This window comes from Lissotriton helveticus, chromosome 6 (assembly GCF_964261635.1).
Source record: "Lissotriton helveticus chromosome 6, aLisHel1.1, whole genome shotgun sequence".
Lineage (NCBI taxonomy): Eukaryota > Metazoa > Chordata > Amphibia > Caudata > Salamandridae > Lissotriton > Lissotriton helveticus.
This window is the reverse complement of record NC_136067.1, coordinates 700,397,766-700,422,439: the sequence shown is the minus strand read 5'-3', so window position 1 is coordinate 700,422,439 and position 24,674 is coordinate 700,397,766. Positions and strand designations below refer to the sequence as shown.

At 51.9% G+C, this 24,674-nt stretch overlaps 1 protein-coding gene across 8 annotated transcripts in view; it reads left to right on the top strand.

Annotated features, from left to right (window-relative positions):
* SYNCRIP (synaptotagmin binding cytoplasmic RNA interacting protein) overlaps nucleotides 1-24,674 on the top strand; it is a 682,339-nt gene that overhangs the window by 314,872 nt on the left and 342,793 nt on the right. The gene's annotated exons all lie outside the window — the stretch shown is intronic.

Genomic DNA, 24,674 nt, shown 5'->3' with positions numbered 1-24,674 from the left:
CTACTTTAGCCTTATTTTTCATATGTTACTTGGCTGAGGTTGGTGCAAGATTAAGGTGTACACAAGTACAGTAACAGCTGCAGTCATCAAACTGTTTTGTTTGCTACTGTCTGGGAGCTCTTTCCCTTGTATGGCAATTGTTACGAACTGCTTTTGCTACTGATCTGCAGTTATTGAGTAACACCATTCAAGTGTGAAGCTAAAGCATTTTTTGAATGGGATTAGAAAAATGGGACAGATCTGGATCTTCTTATGAAGAGACTCTGGCACACCTGTACTTGATGCACAAATACAGAATGGTAGAGTGTTTATTTCAGGTTTTTTATACATCACAGCTTAAGCAAGATGGTGTCAGCAAGCCACACAGAAAACGGCAATTGAGACAAATATCTCTTACACTAGACGTTGCAAACACATGGGAAATTGAACCATCAAAGCACTCGGGCACTAGAAGGGTAAAGTGTAGTAAGCTGGTTCTGTATATACTATACCAAAAAAATATATAGTGAAGAATCCAGTGAGTCCCCAAAGGTATGGCACAGGTTTAAGTAGATAATACCTTATACTCAATTTGGTGGTAGTTGGGCTGAACAGTTAGGCTTATTGGAGGGTAGTGTGAATACATTAGGTGTACATACTCCTACCGGGCAGGGACACATACTCAATGACTGACTCCAGGCCAATATTTGGGTAACAATCGCCCCATTTCTCAGCTCTCTTTTCTAGCCAAGGTCACTGAATCCTATGTCAATACTATTCTGACAAAGTTTGTTGAGGAAAACGCCATCTTGGCCTCCTCTCAAAATGGTTTCAGAGCCTGTCACAGCACTGAGTCGGCTCTGCTGGCAGTGACGGAGGAAATCCGTAGGAATTTAGATGATGGAAATTCTGCGGCTTTAATTCTCTTAGGTTTAAGTGCTGCTTTCGACACTGTCTCGCATGAAATACTACTGTGCAGGCTACAGGAGATAGGGATTAAGGCCTCGGCTCTGGCCTGGTTTCGCTCCTTTCTAGTGGGCAGAACTTTTCAGGTCACAGTACCACCCTATTATTTCCAGGAGTCGGCCATCAGACATGGGGTCCCAAAAGGATCGAAACTGAGCCCTGTTCTTTTTAACATCTATATACAACCCTTAGCAGCGGTAGCAAAAAGCAGAGGGTTGTCGTTGACTTCTTATGCCGATGACACCCAATTAGTTATCGCCATCTCCAAGAAATGTAAACAAAATCTTATTAAATTTAAGGAGGATTTACTGGCGGTCGCCAATTGGTTGATGTTAGAAGGTGGTTCTGACACTCTGGCCGCCTGGATTCTTTTTGCTTTTTGAGCACCTAATTGTTGAGCTTTTACTGTGGGGAGCCTCATAATCTAGGACTCACCCACAGTGAACTCATAATGAAGGAGACTACATGGAGATTTTACTGGTGTCCCCCTGGCTTGACTAGGCCACTGCGCAGCAGCTCTGGAGTATGGGGCAACCGCGCTCGTTACATGCAGACACGTGTACATGCGTGTGCACACTTGTAGGGGCTGCACAGGAGAGATTCCTAGCGTGCGCAGTCCAGGAGCAGGTACAAACTGAATAGTGTGGCAGAACCTATGCAGAACTGGGTGGTGACCTGGAATAATCTTTATGCACTGGAAAGAAACATGCCAGGGAAAGTCAGTGTGTTTTACTGTGTTTTTCACTACATTATTCCCTTATGGAGAGTTGGAACCCATGGCTAGAGTAACTTTCGCAAGGCCTACAGATTCAAAACATGCACTAAAGTCCTGTGTAGCAGATGTGAAAATAAGTATTTTGCAGAGTCCAAAGTCATATTTGTACTGCTTTTGGGTCATCCAGAGATGTCATATTTCTCGGAATCCCTGGCTGGGGTCTGGCCCTGGCAGGTTAGATTAACTACCTTTCTTCCCAGAGCGAAGATCTTCCCTCCAAGGAGAAAAGATAGGTGGAGCTACAAGCCAATCCATCAACTGCTGTCGCTGGGTGCCAGGCACCAAGCTGAACTGCAGTGAGGGGGGAAGGAGTTGGGTTTCAGAGGCCATGTGGCCAGAGACACTGGACGACACCATTTCGAACAAACTCAGAGGCTGGACAAGGAGGGAGCAGGGGCAGGGAAGTGATGTCACTGTTTGATAGGACACACAGAGACTTCCTGCCAGCCCCCTACTCAACTTTTAAAAAGTCCTTGCATAGGAAGAGAAGCTCTCTCTGGGGTGTGGTCTGCGGAAGGTGCTGTAGCCTGGCAATGGCCAGTTGGAAGGAGAGACCCCCTGACTGTCACCCAGGCCCCTAACGGCACCAGAAGAAGCGCCCAGGACCGATGTGCCGAAGCCGGGCCCTCTGCGCAGGGAGAAGAGGCGCAGGGTGCCAGTGAAGACCACTCCCTGCGGAATGGCACCCTCTTGGAGACCCCGAAGGCGAAGGAGAGTGCTCCCAGTGGCTACGGGGCGCCACCAGGAGCGAGAAGACGCGAAAATGAGGCAGATCAGATCCCCAGGGGCTGAGATATGGCCCCCGGAAGGTAGGCGACCTCTGACCCCTAAGAAGACACCGACGATGAACGGCGCGTGGCTCCGCCGCCGGTCTCAGAGATGCCCCCGGGGTGGGTCAGGTCCCGGGGGCTGAGAAGTAAAGCCGGGGAGCGCCGTCGCGCTCCCCATGAAGGTGCCCTTCAGGGGTGCCAGAGCCCACCCTGGCCCCCAACGAAAATGGCGATGCGGCGTGCGGTCGCTCAACCCCATCTAGAGGAGGAGGGTCCCGGGACCCCATCCCCCAGCCCGAGGTGCCAGGATGGGGGGGGGGGGGGGGTGCTGCCCCACACCCTCCCCCACCCCGAATAGGACTGCCCGCTCCCGGCGCAGCACAGAGGAGTGCTGGCCGCACGGGGAGCCGGCGGGGGTGGGCTCGCCGGGATGCCCTCAAACGAAGACGGCATGCGGGGGTCCCGGGTGTGACCGGGATCCCGAACCTTATCAAGAGGAGCCGCCTACCAACATCTAGGGGTCCAGGTGGGACCGGGCCCCCTACCGAAGGGGGAAGAGTAGGCGATGCCGCCAGCACCACCAGCGCGGCTCTCCCCGGCGCAGTGGGAGAGCCGCTCATACAATATTCAAGAGGAGGAGCACAATCGCCCCATAATGCCTTGCCAGGCATGTGGAAGCCTGACGTTTTGGTGCTTGTTAGCTCCCCAGAGGAGGGGGGTCACCCTCATTGGTGAAAAGGTGCTGAGGGGAGCTGCTGGAGAAGCGCAGCCTCCCCCCCCTGCACAAAGAGAAACGTCACCCTAAGTTTCCTAAATATTTCAAAGGAATAACCCCTCAAGGGCTCAGCCCACAATTATCACCTTCTCGGCTGGAACTTTTGTTCTTCAGCGGAGGGTGTTTGCATAATTGCCTCAAGGATTGAAGGGTTGCGTGGGTGTGTCTGGAAGAAGGCACCCCCTGCAGGTGAAGAGGTGTAATTGCACCAGAAATGCTTTTACTAATGGTTATTTCCTTTAACCCCTCCCATGCTTGTGACGGAACTCGGGTGGGCTGTGCTGGTGACGGAGCGGTTCCGTCACGGCCCCGCCGCCGCGCCTGCGCGGCGCTGATTTCGCGCCTGCGCGGCGCGTTCTATTGAGCAGGCGGGGCCGTGACGGAACCGTTCCGTCACAAGCACAGCTCCATCCGCATTCCGTGACGGAGTGGTTCCGTCACGAGCACGGGACCGCCGCCCCGCCCCCTTAGCGCTGCGGCGGAATAGCCGCCGCAGCGAAGGGGTTAAAGGGATTGAAGGTCACGTGTAATGTGAAGTACTGGTGTAAGGTGATGGCATACGCAAAGTGGGGTTATGTTAGACATTCCTGCTAGGGTGTCTGGCTTTATATGCATAATCTTGTGATCATCTATGATGCCTTTAGGGGCTGTAATTACAATGCATTTTTTAATGATACCCAAATGTTACGGGTATGATCATTCTAAAGTGGTGCTTAAACATGTATTCTTGCTGCTGCTGTTGGGTGAGGAGCAACCCACACTGTTAGCCCTTAAGATGTAGAGGTGCATACTTAATGGTCGTAGGAGATGCTCAGTCAGGGTCATGTGTCACCAAGGCAGGTGTACCCCTGTTTAATGTTTGTTGGGGTAATTGGGGGGGGGGAGTGGGGCACTGGGATGGTGCCAATGCGCAGGGCCCTCGCTCCAGGTTATGTTCAACCAATTGCATTGGGGTGGGGGGGGGCAAGAAAATGTGCATACATGGGAGTGGAGGTGCTTTACCCCACACCCTGCCGGAGTGGTGAAGATGTTACGCAATGTCACAAAGTAATTCCAACAGCTTATGTATATTTGTAAATTGGTGCATAGTATTGAGTAGTGTGTGTGTTTAATAAATGTACTCTTACTTTTAGAAAGCAAAGTACAGACTGGACAATCAATTGAGTGTTTTTTTTGCACACCTGCAAATGATGATTACTAGCCCACACCACCTCCCTTCAATAAGCCTCAGACTGCTCTGCAACGCTACCCTCCGAGTCAGGCGCTGCCCTAGTTTGTTTGGTTCCCAGTGATGGACAAATGTGTCATGTTATTTGTACAGGCCTCACAGATGCTGCCTCGTTTTCCAACAGTTGACGACAAATTGTTTGCAGCTAAACGCCAGTAAGTCTGAAATTCTGCTGTTTGGCAGAGATAGCGATATGTGGTCAGGGCAATGGTGGTCAGACCAACTAAAACCAGCTCCTTTGACGAAGGAGGCCGCAAAGAACTTGGGCTTCTGGATGGATAGAGGTCTGTCTTTTGACACCCAATTCAAAGTAGTCGCAGGGATATGCTTTGGGCTCCTGAGAGGGCTAAAACCTCTATTGGCCTTTTTTGAGCCCAAAGTCCGGCAGACTATCGTACAGGCCACAATCTTATCCAGATTGGATTATGGGAATTCCCTCATCTAGGTGCCAACAAATCCTGCATCCAGCGCCTGCAGAGATTACAAAATGGAGCAGCTCGTACTTTACTGGCGCTTCTGAAAACCTGCTCCATGTCTAGGTCTCTACCCAAATTACACTGGCTACAGGTGGAGAAAATAATTCAATTTAAGACTCTATGCATTGCCCGCAAACCTTTGACTAAACAATCCCCCCCAGTCCTTTCAGACGTGTTAAAATCTTATGTCCTGAACCGGTGCCTACGGTCAGCTGACCAAGGGCTGGTGAACACCCCCAGAGTTTTAAGAGCCAGAGCGGGTGGTCATTCTTTTAAAGTTCTGGCTGCCAAACTATGGAACTCTCTACCTATTGGTATCGGAGGGCTCCAAGATCATCTAGCCTTCCGGAAAGCCATGAAGACCTGGCTTTTCCCAACGTAACTCTTTCCCTTTCCCAGGCTGTCACTACTTACGTTTTGTGGCTCTTTCTGACAGGACCCTTGGAGCATTCAGCTTGACCGTTTTAGTTTTTTTTCTTCTATTTAGCACTTCAAAGTTCAGTTTTTTGCTTCACTCAACGTCTTTTGTCTTTGTCTGGAGGAAAGTATTTTTCTGATAGGAAAGAGGTTTTTTTCCTAATTAAATGCCATGCCTTTTCGACAAATGGTCTAGATGTGGCAGAAAAAAAAGCTAAAACGGACCCACACGAGGTCTGCATTATTTATCCTCTCACCTTCCTGCCTCCTGTGAAATCTGCAAAACCTTCTCCAGACGTACACTGTATGACTGGGAGAAGATTTGCCTACAGGGAAGAGAGGAGAAAACAGCAAGTAGCCAGTGGGACCTCGGAGAGAATGGAAGGTAACTCTTCCACCAGAGCTCTTCCCTCAACCTCCAGTGGATTGGGAGTTCTGAGAGGTAATCTTCAGGCAGAAATCGCTTTTGGTTCCGGTCGGGGCATTCGACGTCGAGAGGGGGTATGGCGCCAACATTCTTGCCATCATTGACTGGCTCGACGTCGCGTAAACGTTGACACTCTACGTCTAGAACCACCTGAGCAACGTTGAGACGGCTGTCTACGTAAAGGGATACAGACCCCCGTCGCTGAGAGGTAGGAGATCGACGACGAGATTGGTCAATGTCGAGAAGCCGATCTTCGTTGAGTGGAGTAAGTCGACAGAAGTTGACGTTGAGGAACACATTGCCGTCAAAGGCCATTCGACGATGGAGATAGACATCTGAAAGAGACACGTTAGTGATAGATTCCTTACCGTAGAATATCCCCAAGCGTCAGACTGGATCTGGAAATTTTTTGCGTAGCAGTACCCTTGCACGTCGGTAGGCGTTGTCTGCGGCTCCGCGTCCATCGTCGGCGCCGTGATGACGTCGTCTGAGTACTTAGACGCCGCCTCCGCGTGCTGACGGCAGTTATTCTTTTTTCCGCGCCAGCAGCGCAGATCTGGAAAAAGTGGTACCTTAGTCACTTTTTGACTAAACTCTTTTGATCATTCTTTTTCGAAGTCTTCGACTCCGAACAGTGCCGGTAGGGATGCCAGGTTTTAAACCCTGTGATGATTCCGACCGGCTGATGTCGGTCACCGACCCTTACCGTCGGTGTCTCCACTGCCTCTGCGTCGATCACGACGACAAGACCTGTTCCGACTGTGGGGCCCTGACTTCGAAGGCTAGGCGGGAGCGGTCCCGTAAGCGGCTCGAGCTCCGACAGTCGGCCCCGTGCCGTGAGAGGTCCCGGTCCGAACGGAGGTCGAGGGACCGTTTGCGGGAGCGGAGCCATCATAGCTCCGGGAGTCGACATTGTAGGAGAGTGGGGTCTGCAATCCCATGGCCACCCCAGATTTTTGCTTTTTGCTTCACTGGTTTACGACTTTCCCTGGCTGTGGGCCTGCTAATCAGACCCACAGCCTAGCTGTTCTCTCTCTAAATTACAACCATGTACCCTAGGTGCATTTACCAATTGGTACTGGGCCACCTTATCAGTCCCTGTACAGTATACCTTACGTATCCAGGGCATAGGTGTACCCAGGACCTACCAGGGGCTGCAGCATGTATTATGCCACCCCTGGCTGGCCACCCAAATCTGACACAACTGGCTGCATGACAGCTGGGGCAAGGTGGTGTAACCACCCTTTGCTTTAGATATAGTATTCCTATATCTAACCCTGAAATGGACACATATATTCCTATCAGTCACTCCTATGGCAGGCCTTATCAATCCTGAAGGCAGAGTGCTTGGAAGTATGTGAGATGGTGCTCTGGCATGAGCTGAGCCCATTTGCGGAACCAAGTCCTTATAGCTGTTCCATGATAACGCTATACCATATACTCTTAAGTGCATTATAATCCTCGCGGTTAAATGCTAACTTTGGCATAGCATTATCAAAACATGTCGAGCAAGGTGTCATACAAATTGGAATACTAACCCCTCGCCAATTCTGGCGACGGGGTTAGCATTCCATCCTTCTAGAGGGACACGACATGTATGTAACTGTAAACCCCGTTTAAAGTTAACTCGGGCCTCAGCATCACAAAATGGATGCTGCCACCACAGACACAAGTCTGACCTCCTGCTGCTGGGAGTCCTTCCAGCAAGGGAGACTCAGACAAAGGGTTTCCTGCCTTGGGATTAGGTAGGCCAAGGCTGAAAGGAATGAGACATGCCTGGGGCAAACAAGGTGCCCTGTGCATACACCGGTTCCAACCAGTTGCTGGGGCACTCCAGCCCCAGCTCTGGCGGGACACTGGACAAAGGATAGGGGGTGTAACCACCCCCCTTCCTGGTCCCACCCAGGGGAGGGACCTAGTCGTAGTGCAGCCCTCTTTAGCTGAATAAAGGTAGGAGCTGGTCCCATTCCAAGTTAGATTAATCTTGACAACTTCCACGAAGAACTCATGACCTTCGACCTCCTGGACATCGGAAGACTGAAGAATCTCCCCAATGGTCAGGGAGTGACCATCCTGCTTTGCAGGCACCATCAAGCTCCTGTGCGGTTTGCTGCAAAGTCCTTCCATCCCGGAATCCGTCGACCCAGCTCGACAAGACCCGGACCTCCAGACCTCTCTGACCTCTACCCACATCCACAGCACAGCTGGGACCCGTGGGTGCGACGAGTAACGTGGAGACTGCCATCTTGAAGAAACCTGCACAGCGCTTCCAGCACGACCCCTGAGGGTTCCTTGAGTGAGTGCATTGGGGACTGAGAAGCCCCACACCGACGTAGCTCCTGCACCAAAGATCAGCCCCCCATCATCCCCGTGATCTGCGTGGGGCCTTTTTGCCTGGTTGCTGCCCTTCCTGTTGTCTGGTCACTTGCCGGCTGGCTAGTGACCTCTGAGACGACGACCCGAAGATTTCGACACTGCTAGTCTGGTCCCCCAGACTGGCCCTTGCTTCCTTGTAAAAGAGAAGCACCCCGGACCCTCCTGGTCCACACCAGACGCCATCTTTGTTCCACCGCGTGGCTTGCATTAGCCAAGGCCTGTTGTCCAGATCGACGATCCGACACCGCCAACAGCAGCAGACTACGTGGGACAGCTCGTGCCTCCAGCCTGGTCGTGAAGAACAGGTCCCGGTCCGCGCAGCTACAGAGAGAAGCGACCCTTCCTTCATCTGAACGCGGCAACAGCATCTGGTTCCCTCCTGGTTCCAGCACCGTCACTGGCTAGTGACCAAGACTCTGTCCCCTTCCTTTTCAGGACTTCCTTCTTCCTAGTTCCATCCTTGGAACCACCGGACTCCTACATCTGGCTGCCTGCCAGCAACTTCTTGTTTCAGGCATCACCGGGATCAACACAGCAAATCCGACGCAACTTCAGCCCTATGCACCCGCAGCCTGTGGGTTAGGTAACTAAAGCTTCTAGGTGCTGAAATCTGAGTCCACTATTCTAGTGTCCAGGTCCACTGTTGTTTTCCCTCCATCCAGCCGGGTTCATCCGGAATCCGTAACTTTGTAAACTGTAGCATCCATAGACGTTGGTACGCATCCCGTGTGAGAGTTTCCACTCTGCACGTGAGTCCCGTGGGCCTCCTGCTCCTTACTTGCCTAGTTTGTAGCGTAGTCCCACCGATCCTCCAGCCTCTGGATCTCCTTACAGTATTTTCCTTCCTCGCATTCCATTGTTTTGAGTATATGGTTTGTCGTGCCCCTAAGGCACTTGTATAGATATTGTGCGAACTCGTATTTCTTTTGTAGTATTGTCATGTGCTTAGCCCTCTGACCTCATAAAGAGTTCAGAGGTGTTGTTATTAATAAATGTATCATTTTTTTATTTATTTATTTTGAAAGTTTTATATAGCGCGAACAAGATCTTTGCAGATATCAGAGCGCTTTACAAAGTAGGGAATACCAACAAAAGAATGAGTAACAGGTCCTTAAGTATATGGACATTATAGGTAGTAAGTGGGATGGGTAGGTACGTGAGGGAACTTAAAAGCACAGGTACATCAATACTACATGTAGATGGTCAGGTAAGTGAATCAATAATACAGTTAAAGCACATGGTCGTAGGGATCAATCAGAATAACACAGGAAAAAGACATAGTCGTAGAGGTCGAGGAGAAGAATACAGATCGGTGCAGAGACTTTGCAGATTCATGTTAATAGATCAAGTGTATTTGGCCATGAGAATAGCTTTTACTTCCTTCTTAAAGTGTGACGGAGGGGATGAGCCTGACCCATTTATTTTCATAACAACCTGTGTGGTGTCCTTTCATGTGATATTCAAGGGGTTATATTGTGGTAAAACTGCTGGCTTCACATGCCAAAAGAGTTTAGCCTAAAGACTGCTTTTGTCCACGCTACTAGGATAGCTGGTCTATCAGGTTGACTTACAACCAATCACCATAAGGGGTTGTTTGGACTGATACAAGGTGATCACTAGAATTAGTGAGCATCATATCAGGCCAACTTCTCACAGACATCACTCCTCTGGGTCGAAGTCGTCCGGTAAGCACAAGAAGTCGAAGAGACGTCATCGCTCTTCCGACGCCCCCTGATGCTCGCTCGACACGGCCGGAGGTTCAGGTGACACCACCCACGCGGCTCTGTCGGAGTCGCAGGCGCCGCGCCCGGCCCCATACCCTCCGGTCCCACCCAGGGGAGGGACCTAGTCAGTAGTGCAGCCCCCTTTAGGAGAATAAAGGTAGGAGCTGGTCCCATTCCAAATTAGATTATCCTGAACTATTCAACAAGAAGAAACTCTGGCCTTCGACGTTCTGCTCCACAGAAGACTGAAGAATCTCCCTTGTGGACAAGGAGTGTCCACCCTGCAACTGCAGGCACCATCAAGCGTCCAGCAGCTTCACTTTGTCGTCTTCCCTCGAGGATCCAGACTTCAGAGCCCGACGAGACCCGGATTCCCAGACCTCTCCGACCTCTACCTACATCTGCAGCAAAGCTGAGACCCGTGGGTGCGACGAGACATGTGGGACCGGCCATCTTGAACGAACCTGCACTTCGCTTCCAGCACGACTCCCGAGGTAAACTCGACCAAGTGCTTTGGGGACTGAGAAGCGCCAACCCCGAACAGCCCCTGCACCGAAGATCAGCCCTCCAGCATCCACGAGATCTGCGTGGGGCCCTTCTGCTTTGTTGCTGCTCGACGCGTTGTCTGGTCACTTGCCGGCTGGCTAGTGGCCTCCTAGACGATGACTCCTTGAATTTTCACTGCTGATCTGGTTGCTCCAGATTGGCCCTTGCTCCCTTCCAAAAGAGGGGCACCCCGGACTCTCCTAGTCCGCACCAGACGCTTTTTTCACCATTGTAATTTTGTGCAACTTGTAGTATTTTTCGTAAGAGATTGTCATGTGCTTAGCCCTCTGACCTCATAAATAGTTCAGAGGTGTTGTTATTAATAAATATACTGTTTATTTTCATAACCTGTGTGGTGTCCTTTCACTTGGTATTCAAGGGGTTATATTGTGGTAAAACAGCTGGCTTCACATGCCAAAAGAGTTTAGCCTACGACTGCTTTGTCCATGCTACCATTAGGATAGCTGGTCTATAAGGTTGACTTACAACCAATCACCATAAGGGTTGTTTGGACTGATACAAGGTGATCACTAGAACTAGTGAGCATCATATATCAGGCCAACTTCTCACAAATACGGCAAGAAGGTATTCTCTTCCCTGAGTCTGGGACTGCGGTCTTCCAACACCGCGTGCCTCTTGGGCCGTTACACCCACTCTCTGTGGGATGCGGACGTGCTGCCAGAATGCCCGTTGGAGGTACGGGCTAAATTCGGCCAAGCCCTTGTGGAAGGCCGAGATGCGGCACGTTATTCGATCCAGTGTGGACTAAATACCACCGACTCTCTGGGCAGAGCGATGGCAACGACGGTGGCGATTCGCCGCCACGCCTGGTTGAGGTCCGCCAACTTCTCGGCTGATGTCCAGAATACACTCATGGACATGCCGTTTGATGGCCGTCGCCTTTTTGGCGACAAGGCAGACCATGCGCTTTAAGGACTCCAGGGCTACGGCTAAGTCCTTGGGCCTCCCGAGCCAGCTCCTTTCGTGACCATGGAAGGGGTGTACCCACATGTGCTGCCAGCCACGCTCCGCAGGGTAATACCCAACGTGTTGGCGGCCGTGGAAACCGCCGTGGCGGCGGTCGGGGACAACGGCGAGGTCAGTCCACATGTCCCCCTGCAGCATCCGCCTCAAAACCCTCCTAGTCCGTGCTTTCAGGCCCATGTGACGCCAGTGGGGGGCAGGGTTTGCCATCACCTCCTCCACTGTCGCACTGTCACGTCGGACAGGTGGGTGCTGCAAATCGTCCGAAGGGGCTACTCCCTCCCCTTCGAGGCGACCCCTCCAGCCATGCCACCGCAGTACCACCGAGTATCGGGGGATCATTTGCGGCTTCTGCAGGTGGAAGTTACGGCCCTCTTGGCCAAGGGGGCCATCGAGCGCGTTCCTGGGCCAGAAGTAGGGTGTGGTTGCTACTCCCACTACTTTCTGGTACCCAAAAAGGGCAAAGGGGGCCTACGCCCTATCATGGACCTAATTAACGTCAATGGCTTCCTCCAGAAGGAGAAGTTCAAAATGCTGACACTGGCTCAGGTCTTAGCTGCCCTGGACCCAGGAGACTGGATGGTAGCGTTGGACTTGCAGGACGCTAATTTCCACATCCCCGTCCTGCCGGCCCACCGGCGCTACCTGCGGTTCACGGTTGGCCACGAGCACTTTCAGTTTATCGTGCTCCCCTTCGGCCTTACGAGCCCCCTCACCCGTGTGTTCACAAAGGTGATGGCGGTGGTCGCAGCTCATCTGCGCAGGTTAGGGGTTTCAGTCTTCCCTTACCTCGACGACTGGTTGTTGAAGGCGGGCTCGCCCCAAACAGTAGTCGGCCACCTCCAGACAACGGCAGACCTCCTGCACCAGCTGGGGTTCTCCCTCAATGTGCCGAAGTCACACCTGTGCCCCTCTCAGTAGCTCCTCATCATCGGAGCGGTTCTGGACTCAGCGCAGTTTCGGGTTTATCCTCCCTAACAGCGGGTCCGGGATATTCAGGCTCTCATTCCACTCTTTCAGCCTTTATCCCGGGTCTCGGTCAGGTTGACGCTGCGGCTTCTGGGGCTGATGGCCTCCTGCATCCTACTGGTGCATCACGCCAGGTGGCGGATGCGGGCTCTGCAGTGGGACCTGAAGTTTCAGTGGGCCCAGCATCAGGGCAACCTGTCCGACCACGTCCTGAACCCTGGGGGCACTGCGAGACAACTGCAGTGGTGGCTCACGGACCACGATTGGGTCAGCGGCAGATCCCTCTCCCTTCCCCACCCGGAGCACGTAGTTGTGACGGATGCGTCCCTCCAGGGCTGGGGAGGCCACATGTGAGAGGCGGAGATCAGAGGCCTCTGGTCTCCGGCGGAGGCCCGGCTCCACATCAACCTTTTGGAGTTGCGGGCGATTCGTCTAGCACTGAAAGCATTCCTCCCCTCTGTCCGGGGGTGTGTAGTGCAGGTGTTCACGGACAACACCACCGCCATGTGATACTGCAACAAACAGGGCGGGGTGGGGTCGTGGGCCCTTTGCCAGGAGGCTCTGCGCCTCTGGCAGTGGCTGGAACGCCAGGGCGTGACCCTGGTGGCTCAACACCTGGCCGGTTCTCTGAACGCCAGGGCGGACGAGCTCAGCCGTCGGTGCATGATGGATCACGAATGGCGTCTGAGCTCGGGCGTGGCGCAAGGCCTCTTTCAGGGATGGGGAGAGCCTTGGTTAGATCTATTCGCCACCGAAGAGAACGCGCAATGTCATCTGTTCTGCGCGTTGGAATTTCCAAGGCGGCACTCGCTCGGAGACGCTTTTCGTCGCAAGTGGAGTTGCGGTCTATTGTATGCCTTTCCGCCTATACCACTTCTGCCCAGAGTGCTGAAGAAGATCAAGCGCGACCGGGCACAAGTCATCCTTGTGGCTCCGGACTGGTTAGAAGGTACTGGTATCCAGAGCTACTCAGTATGTCAGTCGATCCCCCGGTTCATCTGCCTCTTCGGGAGGACCTTCTGTCGCAGCAGCAAGGGACGGTCCTCCACCCGAACCTCTCCAGTCGCCACCTCCATGCTTGGAGATTGAGCGGCAACAGTTGAGGCCATTTGACTTGCCTCCTGAAGTCTGTAACGTCATTCTGGCAGCCAGGCGTCCCTCCACAAAGTCGGTATACGCCTGCAGGTGGAACAAATTTGTGGCATGGTGCACAGCAAAGGCTGTGGACCCTCTTGCTGCCCCTCTCTCTGAGGTTCTTCTCTTCCTTATTTCTCTTGCCCAGCAGGGCTCTGCTCTGGGCACTATCAAGGGCTACCTTTCTGCCCTTTCAGCCTTTCTAAGGCTGCCTGATCAACCTTCTTTGTTCAAGTCCCCTATTGTAAATCGTTTTCTTAAGGGCATCACACACACGTTCCCTCATGTTCCATTTGTGATGCCTCAGTGGGACTTGAACCTTGTTCTTGAGGTCAAGGTTCTTGAGGTCGAACAACTTGCGTCTATTGGTTGTCCCTCGCTTTCGCTGTTCTAGAATGGGCGGCAGAGCGTTTGGTGTAGTGACAGCGAAACTTTGGAACAGCCTCCCTTTGGACCTCCGGTTCATTTCTTCTGAATCACTGTTCCGAAGCAAACTTTAAACTTGGTTGTTCACCACCTCCTAAAGTGCTTCGTTCTTTCCTAGTCTGCGGTCCTTAGCGCCGGGACACCCCCGTTGGGGGTAGCCGAGCGCTTTACAAGCTTCATAAATAAATAAATAAATAAAATAAATTCTTAAGTTTCTGATGTGCGCTCCCTTTGAGCCACTTCACAACTGTCCTCTACGCCTTCTTACTCTGAAGACTGCTTTCCTGGTTGCCATCACCTCTGCCAGGAGAGTGAGTGAGCTCCAGGCCCTTTCTTGTTCTCCTCCTTTCCTTTCTGTCCATCCGGACAAGGTTGTGTTTCGTACTAAGCCATCTTTCCTGCCCAAGGTTGTCGCAGCCTTCCACATCGGGCAGTCTATCACCTTGCCAACCTTCTTCCCGCCACCGCATCCCTCTAAAGAGGAAGAGCGGCTCCACTGTCTGGACCCAAAACGTGCGCTCTCATTCTATTTGGATCGCACACGCCAGTTCCGGGTGGATGACCAACTCTTTGTTGGTTACGTGGGCGCTAAGAAGGGGAAAGCAGTGCACAAGAGGACCATCTCCCGGTGGATCATCTTGTGTATCCAGGCATGTTACTCCTTGGCTAAAAAGGAGCACCCTGTTGGATTGCGGGCTCACTCTACCCGAGCCACTGCGACTACGACTGCCCTGGGCCGGGGAGTGCCCTTACAAGACATCTGTCAGGTAGCTACGTGGGCCTCGCTGCACACATTTGCAAGACACTACTGCCTCGACAGCCAAGTCCGGAGGGATGGCTTCTTTGGCCGTTCTGTCCTCCAGGACTTTCTGGTGTGATTATTGGTTCGCAGACCCACCACCGGGATTGGTATTGCTGGGGTATCTATTCTAAGGTAAGGAATCTATCACTAACGTGTCTCTTTCAGATGCACAAGTTACTACTTGTGTAACGTTATATCTGTAAGAGACATTAGTTAGTGATAGATTCCTTACCGACCCACCCATCCTCCCCGTTCTGCGAACAGATACCTAGGGTTAGGGTTATCCCCTTTCAGGGCCCTAGTTTCAATGGCACCAGTGTTGGTTTTTAACATGGCTCAGCGCTTCTGGCGCGGAAAAGCTGTGTCTAAGAACTGACGTCAGCACGCGGAAGCGGCGTCTAAGTACTCCGACGACGTCATCATGGCGGCCACTACGCCGACGACGGACGCGGAGCCGCAGACGACGCCTACCGACGCGCAACGGTAGTGCTACGCAAAAAATTTCCGGATCCAGTCTGACGCCTGGGGATAATATAAGGTAAGGAATCTATCACTAACTAATGTCTCTTACAGATATATCGTTACACAAGTAGTAACTTGTGCGTCAAGGAGATCCATGTGGAGGTGAGGAAATTCCTCCAAAAAGAGAATCTACTCCTCATCTGAGTCTCATTCCAGATCTCCTCCTCTGGTTGAGATACCTATGTCTCCCAACCCGGTCTCTCCTCTACTGGACTCATTGGACACAATAGCGCCACTACCTACAGGTTAACCGGCTCTGCCTCCTCCAGTACCGCAGATTCTGGTGCTTCCAGCATTACCAGCACCTGTCCTACTTGCTTCTAGGGTGCGTTGAGGTTCCCACACTGGCTCCTCCAAGATCACGGTCAAGGACATGCCATCGCTCTCGACATGGACGCTTGCGCTCCTCCATGATATCACAACATTTCACGTCGCCACTCTTACCGCAGGTCAAGATCACGCGCCCACCGCCATCGCATCAGTGTGGGTTTAATGTGCTGAGAAGTTTGATACCAAACTTCTCAGTCTTCTGTGTAGCCATCATGGTGTTGTGGAGTTCGTGATGACGACCTTCCAGCACCATATACTCTTAATGGCATCACTGCACTTACAGTGCTCAGGAATGGCCCTGGGTACTGTAGGGGCACAGGGCTCCTGCACCTGTGCCCCCACCACTGGCAGAGGGCGCCCAACTAGAGGGGTGACTGATGTATGCCCGGGCAGTGGGTTTGGGGGCATGGCACACAGGAATATGTGCCATCTACTCTTTGTTTAGTTCTGTACTAGGACACTCAGCCTGCAGAGGGCGGGTGTGTGTGTGTGTGTCTGTGTGTGTGTGTCTGTGTGTGTGTCTGTGTGTGTGTCTGTGTCTGTGTGGGTGTCTGTGTGGGTGTCTGTGTCTGTGTGTGTGTGTGTGTGTGTGTCAGTGTGTCAGTCAGGGTACAGGGCCCCTAAGGGTGGCACAAGTGCTGCATCCCTTAGCGGTCTTCTCTAGTCACAATGCCCTGGGTACCTAGGGTACCATTTACCAGGGCTGACCTGTGGCCAGAGATGCCAATTGGGATTTAGTTTCAACACAGTTTTTAGGGAAGGAACACATGCACTGGGCAGCTGATTGGCAGGAGGCCAGGGCACACTGTCAAAGCACATCAGCAAAAAGTGGGCGCATACCATGCAAGAAAGATGGCACTTTCTCACACTAGACCTTTACAATCCACCGGTGCATGCCTGCTGGAGCCAGCCATGGAATTGTTCCTTATGCCAGCTTTGGCAAAATCAGCACCATCAAGGCTCCAAAAGAAATATCAACCACCAGAACTAGATCCACTGTTCTTGCGTGCCTACCCTCCTCCCGAATCAGTGGGGATTTTAGCGCCACGAAAATCTCATGCCACCTCTCCATCTGCTACTCCCCTCTCCACCCCACTACCCCCTACCACCACTGAAAAGGAGAGCAAAAAGGTGGATTTGTCAGGACACAAGATTTGCACCACGGCTACTACGTCCATGAAAGCAGCCAGTGCCACAGCCCTCCACTTTGCGGACCATCTCCCAAAAGAGCACCGGGAGGATTTTGTAGAAATCATCCAGGCGGGTGGCAAAGGTTTCAAATCAAGTCATCAGCGGACTCTATTTAGCTGCCCACAGCTACTGCCACAGAATCTCTGTGCGTTGAGACGTTAGGCTGCGATTAATTTCTCTGACGCCAGATGTCCAGTTACATCTGCAAAATTTACCCTTTTCTGGCTCCACCCTATTCGACCCGCACGAGAAAATGGCGAGAATGAAAACTGAAATGGATACCTTAAAAGTGGTGGGATTAGAAAATCTAAAGGATGACGTTCATTCCACCCTTACCACCAACGTTTCTCCACACATGGGGTTCAAACCCCTCTTTGCTGTCCAGCAGATCGCAACAATATCAGCGACCGTACTAGTCGCAGTGCAAAACACAGAGGTCGGAACTCCCAACTACCTAACCCGCTGCAGCAAATCCCTGAATAGTCTCCTCTTCTGATACCCACTCCGGTAGGGGGAAGCATTGTAAAATATCTGGCAGAGTGGCAATGCATAACAGACTGCTGGGTCTTGAATATTGTTAAACATGGCTATCGTCTGAGATTCACTGCCCCACCACCATCCATTCCTCAGAGGTCATCGACGTCTCACCTCAAGCTTTTAGAAGAGGAAGTCAACACTCTGTGCCACAAGAAGGCGGTGGAACCAGTACCTTGAAACCAACGAAGTCAAGGTATCTACTCCAGATACTTCTAGTGTAAAAGAAAGGCAGACAAGAGCTCAGGCAGATTTTCGATCTTCGCATTGCAAGCAAGTGAATCCAGAAGGAACAATTCAGGATGCTGTCCTTACAACAAACTTCAAAGGGGAGACTGGTTCTGTTCAATAGGTCTACATGACTACACCCTTGGTGTGCGCACCCCACGTGGGTTAGTGGGCACAATCCCTAATTCTAATTGGAGAGTGCCTACAATCTGCAACCTGAGGGGTGGAGTTGGTAGAGGTGGGCACACCTTTTGGGCTGCTCTAATTTTTCAAGCCTGATTTTCTGCTGAAAAGGGGGTGAGGCAAGAAGTGGACCTGCTCCTGATAGCAGGAGAGGCTGGGGGTCGTGTTACAAGTGCTGCAAGGCCTTTGAAGCTCCCCTGCCACAGATGGCTCTTCCTAACCTCGGGGATGTGTGAACACCTCCGCCCAGGAAAGGTTTTGTTTCTACTAATGGAATTAAGGGGGCCTTTGGGTGGCCATCTGTTTTGCCACTGGCTTGACGGGTGACACAAGAGCTGACAAACTCCTTTACCTTATGGGACATCTTTGGCCAGTAAAAGTGGCTTACTAGCCTTTCCCATGTCTTGGTTTGGCCTAGATGGGCTCTGTGGGTACCACTGAAAACTCTTCTTCTTTGCAGCAGCTTGCTGCCTTAGGCTCTCAAGAGTTGGGCAGGTCCGCTTTCGAAGACACAGCTCTTCCCTATTGTGTTCCCCTGGGCAGTGTGGTAAATAAATAAATAATACCTCTATTTTTGGATGAATAAATGAATAACAGATAGCTCAATAAATAAGAGTCAAGATTCGAGGTAGTAGGAGTTTTGCAGGTTTATTACAGCATAAAGGACAGGAACAGGACAACCTGCACGGGAACAGGATGGCAGCGCTGCCTGGGGCAGAATCTGGACAAGGAATAACTTTTTTAATAACAGTACATGAGCATATATACATAACGCAAACACATAGCATTACATTGCAATAGGCGTAGCAGTGGGTGGAGCAATAGGCGTGACGCGTAGCAGTCGCGAAAGATAAGGGTGAAAGTAGGTGTAACAGAGGCGTATACATAGACATGTGATGCAAACGTAACAGAATATGTCATGAATGGGGCGGAAACATGGAGGGGGCTACCTAAGGAGCCGGGACCTCTGACCTAATGGTGCGCGCAAACTGGCAATGACGTGTTACTAGGAGAAGCTGGGGGCTACGAACTCTGTGCTAGGAGCAGAGACTGAAGTCTGGAGAGTCAGGGCGACATGTACCTAAGCAGTATCTAGTATCTGAGGTTTAGAGAACATGTTGATAGAATCCAAAAGTTATCGGGGTAAAGGCGAACAGACTCTAAGACTGGAGCATGCATTATTCTACATGTAGTGCGTGATGAAGAATATTAAATGACCATTAAATGCAGTATTTCTCTAACGTGGAGACGTAAAGGCTAGACAATGACGGAAACTATTGATGCAGTTCAGTAGCTTAGGAATGCAGAGAAGGAGGACTGAACTGATAACTGGAATCATAACATACTCTTGGCAGACTCAGAGGCAGAGCCAGGCTGAGCCGGGCACTGCGAGGCAGGAAGTAAGTGAAGGGTCGAGGATACAGGTGGGGGCTGTATCGCTCCTCAGCGAGGCTTCAGGAGACAGGAGCTGAATCTGGTGTCCAGGCCCTTTTGAGGCCTAGAAACGGGGACTTTACAATGGAATAACGTGCACACTGAGAAACGTGGCAACGTAGCTTTACATAGGCCTGATATTCGTAGTATTCACGAGAACTGGAAATTGGCATACTAGAGGTGGACACAACTGTAATTGCGTCATTAATCGAACATAGGGAATACATAGGCATATTAATCATGCACACATAACATATGATGGAGGACTCGTAGGGACACAGAACATGGCAAAATTTACTTTTCCACAGCAGAAGAGCTCCACTGATAAGGATCAAGTTCCTTGGGCTTAGATCCCTCTGGGGCTTCCAAGTCCTCTCCCTAAGCAGAGGGGTCCTGAGTCATTGGCTGTTCAGAAGATGGTTTCCCAGACTTCTTTCCTTTCCTCTTGGAATGTTGGGTCACTCTTTTAGGCTCCGATACTTCTTTTTCACCCTGCTTTCGGCTCTGTGCTCTAGTCTTGACACACAAAATCTCCGGGATGTCCAGCATTGCTGCATGGGTTTTCAATTCTACCTCCGCCTAGGCTGAGGTCTCCAGGTCATCTCCAAGAAGACCGGCCGCTGAAAGCTTTGGAGAGATCACTACCGGTTTCAGGCAAGTAACCCCCCCGTCGTCATGGCATGGTTAGTAGTAACACTGTCTGCGGGGAAACTAGTGTTTCCCTTGTAGGAGAGTAGGGTCTGCAATCCTATGATCACCCAGATTTTTGCTTTTTGCTTCACTCGTTTACGACTTTTCCTGGCTGTGGGCCTGCTAATCAGACCCACAGCCTAGCTGTTCTCTCTATTCCAAATTGTACCCAGGTACTGAATTGGCACTGGGCCCTCTCCAAGTCCCTGTACCCAGGACAGAGGTGTACCCAGAAGTCTCCCAGGGGCTGCAGCATGTATTATGCCACCCCTGGGCTGACTAACTAAACAGACACAACTGGCTGCTTGACAGCTGGGGGGCAAGGAGGTGTAATCACCCCTGCTCTAGATATAGTATACCTATATCTAAACCTAGAATGGGCACACAGATCTCCTATCAGTCACTCCTATGGCAGGCCTTAACAATCCTGAAGGCAGAGTGCTTGGAATCGTGTGAGATGGTGCTCTGGCATGAGCTGAGCCTGTCTGCGGCTTTCGGGATCTATCCCGTAGCCGTTAACATGATAGCGTCAGACCATATACTCTTAAGTGCCTTATAATCCTCGCGGTTATGGTAACTTTGGTCTGTCATTATCTAAACATGTCGTGTAAGGTGTCATACGCTTTGGAATACTACCCCCTCGCCAGTTCTGGCGACCGGGGTAGCATTCCACCCCTCTAGAGGGAGAAGACATGTTGGTAGCCTGTAACCCCGGTTAAAGTTGAACATAGCCTCAGCTCCACAAAATGGATGCTGCCACCGAGACACAAGTCTGCCCTCCTGCTGCTGGGAGTCCTTCCTGCGCGGGAGGCTTGGACAAAGGGTTTCCTGTCAGGGGCGGTGCTAGCACCATCCCAGACAGGGTTATGTGTATCCCATGTAGGCAGGGCTATAGAGGAAGGTGACTGCAAGTGGCACCCCGGTGCTCACTGTGCATAGGCCGGTTTGAACCAGTTCCAGGGGCACACCAGCCCCTGAGCTGGGGAAAGTCCGGCAGGGGAAAGGGGTGTAACCACCCCCCTTTCTGGTCCCACCCATGGGCAGGACCTAGTCGCGTGCCAGCCCCCTTTTTGAGATTAAAGGTAGGAGCAGGCCCCCTTCCCAAATTAGATAATTCTGAATCTTGACTACTTTCCACGAAAGGACTCTTGAACTACTTCTGAAGACTCTCCCTTGTGGCTAAGGAGTAGCCACCCTGCACCCGCAGGCACCATCCAAGCATCGCGGTTTGCTGTAAGTCTCTCCTCAGGATCAAGACTGCCCAGCTCGACGAGAACCGGCTTCCCTGGCACCTCTGACCTCTACCTGCATCATCAGCCCAGCTGAGATTCGTGGGTGTGACGAGACCTCGAGGGACCGGCCATCTTCAAGACTGCACGACGCTTGCCCAGCACGACCGCCGAGGGATCCTCGAGTGAGTGCTTTGGGGTTTGAGAAGCCCCGACCCTGAGCAGCTCCAGCACCGAAGTCCAGCCCTCCAGCATCCACGAGGTCTGCGTGGGGCCCTTCTGCTCTTTGCTGCTCACCGCGTTGTCCAGGTCACTTGCCCGTTGGCTAGTGGCCCTTCTGACGACGAACCACGACGACAACACCGCTGGTCTGGTTGCTCCAGACTGGCCCTTGCTCCCCTCCAACAGAGGAGCACCCCGGACCCTCCTGGTCCACTCCAGGCGCCATTTTGAGTCCACCGCGTGGGCTTGCATTTGCCAAGAGTTGTTGCCCCAATCCTGGGTCCAGCGACGTCGACAGCAGATACCTTCGTGGGACAGCTCGCCCCTCCATCCTGGTCGCCGACAACGCCTCCTGGTCCGAGAGACTGCAGAGCCCAGCCTCGCCCACTCACCTGGTCGAGGTGACTTCGCCCGGTGCCATCCTGGTGCCCACCTAATCACTGGCTAGTGATTCAGGACTTGGTCCCCTCTGCTTACAGGTATCCATCTTTATCGATCCAGGCTTGGATCACATCGAACTTCATCACTGGTCGCCTGCCAGCAACTTCTTCTTTCAGGCTCCATAGTCTGCAACGACGATTCCCGATGTCTTTTCAGACCTATGCAGCCGCAGCCCCTGGGCTAGGTAACCTGAGCATTTCGGTGCTCCAGCATAGCTTAACTATCTAAGTGTCCAGATCCTTTTTCGTTTTCAGCCTATCTAGTCGGATTCGTCCGATAACTGTAACTTTGCATTTACTAGCCTCCATAGACTTTGTTCCGCATCCCGCGTGAGAGTGCACACTCTGCACCCGATCTCCCTAGGCCTCCTGCTCGTAATCTAAAGGTTCAGTAGTCTAGTCCTAGCGATCCCAAAGCCTCTGAGAATAGTTACTTACCTGCTAGTAATTCGCATTCCACTTTTGTAGTATATGGTTTTTCGTGCCCCTCGGGCATTTGTGTAAATTGTGCAACTTAAAGTGTTTTCTTAGGAGTTTTGTATTGTGCTTAGCTCCCTGACTCATAAAGAGTTCAGGGTAGTCTTGTTATAAATAAATATACTTTATTTTCATAACAACTTGTGTGGTGTCCTTTCACTTGGTGTTCAAGGGGTAAATGTGATGGTTAAACAGCTGGCTTAACACGCCCTCTAGAGTTTAGCCTAAAGACTGCTCTTGTCCATGCTACTAGGATAGCTGGTCTATCAGGTTGACATACAACCAATCATCAATAAGGGTCGTTTGGACTGATACATAGTGATCACTAGAATAGTGAGCACTGCATATCAGGCCAACTACTCACAGACGCCAGCTGCTAAACCTCAAAAGTCACCGACGCCCATCCAGTTCACGCTGCCGCCAAAAGTGGTGCCTAAGGCCTTCGCCCCTAAGACGACCGTCGAAGGGTCTAAGCAGGTGTCAGCGGCACAGAAGACCGGTCCCGGGTTAGATGTCGCAAAGCATCGACAACCCCCGCTTCAAGAGCAGCCGGAACAGTTCTTTGACGCCGACACTGGTAGACTTTCAATTTACAAACGAAAGATCACCCTGGAACAGCCTATGGAGTCCTATAAAATCCCATTAAAAAAGGATTCCACTACTTTACCCGTTCTTGTCGAACCGATATCTCCACGTGGCAAAGACACTATCTCGCCCACTTATTCAGATAGGGAGACAGGGGGAGGTGACGATGAGGAGTACAACTATCCTATAGACACTGATCCTGAAGATCACAATGAACCCTGGGCAGACGCTGCTGACCCAGGAGATCCACACACTGCCCCAGACAGTCAGGTGTATGCTGTAAAAACCTCGCCTACTGAAGACTCGGCGGCTTTTTAATGCGCTTATTGAACGGGCAGCCAAAAATCATGATGTCCAGCTCCATGCTGACCCCATTGAAGTGGATTTTCTGTTTGACACCTTTTCCACCTCTGAAAAAACTGTCAAGACTCTTCCAATGCTAAAGGGTGTCTTAAAACATGCTTGTGACTTCTTCAAGGAGGCCACGAGGGCCAGGGTGTTAAACCCCAGAATTGAGAAGAAGTACAAACCGGCGCCTGGGGACCCTACGTACATCAAGGGCCAGTTGCCGTTGGACTCTCTAGTTGTTTCCAATGCCCGGAAGAGGGCAAATTCACAAACTGGTGATGCTCCTCCCCCTGACAAGGAATCGAAAGTGCTAGAAGCATCAGGGAAAAGGGTAGCAGCTCAAGCGGCCAATGTCTGGCGCATTTCACACACTCAGGCGCTCTTAGCCAGATATGACAGGGCCCATTACGACACACTTGAGACCCTGTTAAAACACTTGCCAGATGAATATAAGGAAGCAGCAGAGATGCTCATACAGGAAGGGAAGCTTATGTTCGAGGCATGTGGGCTGCTAAATTCATATCTAGTGCATAGATCGCCGCCTAGTGTTGGGTCCGGATGATTGCACATTGTTGTCCTGGAAGAGTCTTCGAAGTATCACGAGATAGGTGGCTCCTCCCCTGGACTACAGTGCGCATGGGCATCGACTCCATCCCCAGATTGTTTTTTTCCGCCATTGGGTTCGGATGTGGTTCTCGACGTCTCAGTGTCGGAACCGATAAACTTTGTTCTTAAGGCCAAAAGGCCTTCGTTACCAGCGTCGGTATTGTTTGCGCACGGTCTCGAGCGTCGTCCGACTCTCGGAGCCGGAAATCAACGGAGTCAAGCTACTCTTCAGACATCGAGGCCCTCTCGTCGCAGCAAGACCCGACAACCTAACCATGGAGCGGAGCCCATTTAAATACTGCCCCATCTGTGGATCCAAATATCCACACATCGATGTGCATCCGGTCTGTAACAAATGCCTGTCACCGGACCACAACGAAGACAACTGTATGGCCTGCTCTCAATTCAGGTCAAAGAAGACGCTCAAGCATCGGCGCGCCTCGAGGCCCAGCGAGCGGCACCGGCACCCGGCGACATATTCGACGACCCCGCGGTGGAAGGCAGTAGCCATCATCTCCAAATTTCGCCTCCGACGACGGAGGTCCAGTCCGATGCCGAGGAACACGTCGAAGGGCACGGCCAGGACACTGAATACGTCGAGGAGGTAGGAGACGACTAAGAAGTTTATGGGGCCGCGGAAGATAGCTCGGAGGAAGAGCTATGCCCCGAAGTCCATATGATTCAGGCTCAGGTCACGGGATCGCCACTCGGCCTTACCCACGACCCCGCACCGCTATCCCCGGCCCCGCCTTCTCGCCCGGCCACGGACACTCAAGCGGAGCCGCCATTAACCGTATCGAAACCGAAACCTTCGGTCTCTACGGCACCTAAGATGGCCGACGTCCAGCCGAAACCGAAACACACGGCTTCGACAAAAGACA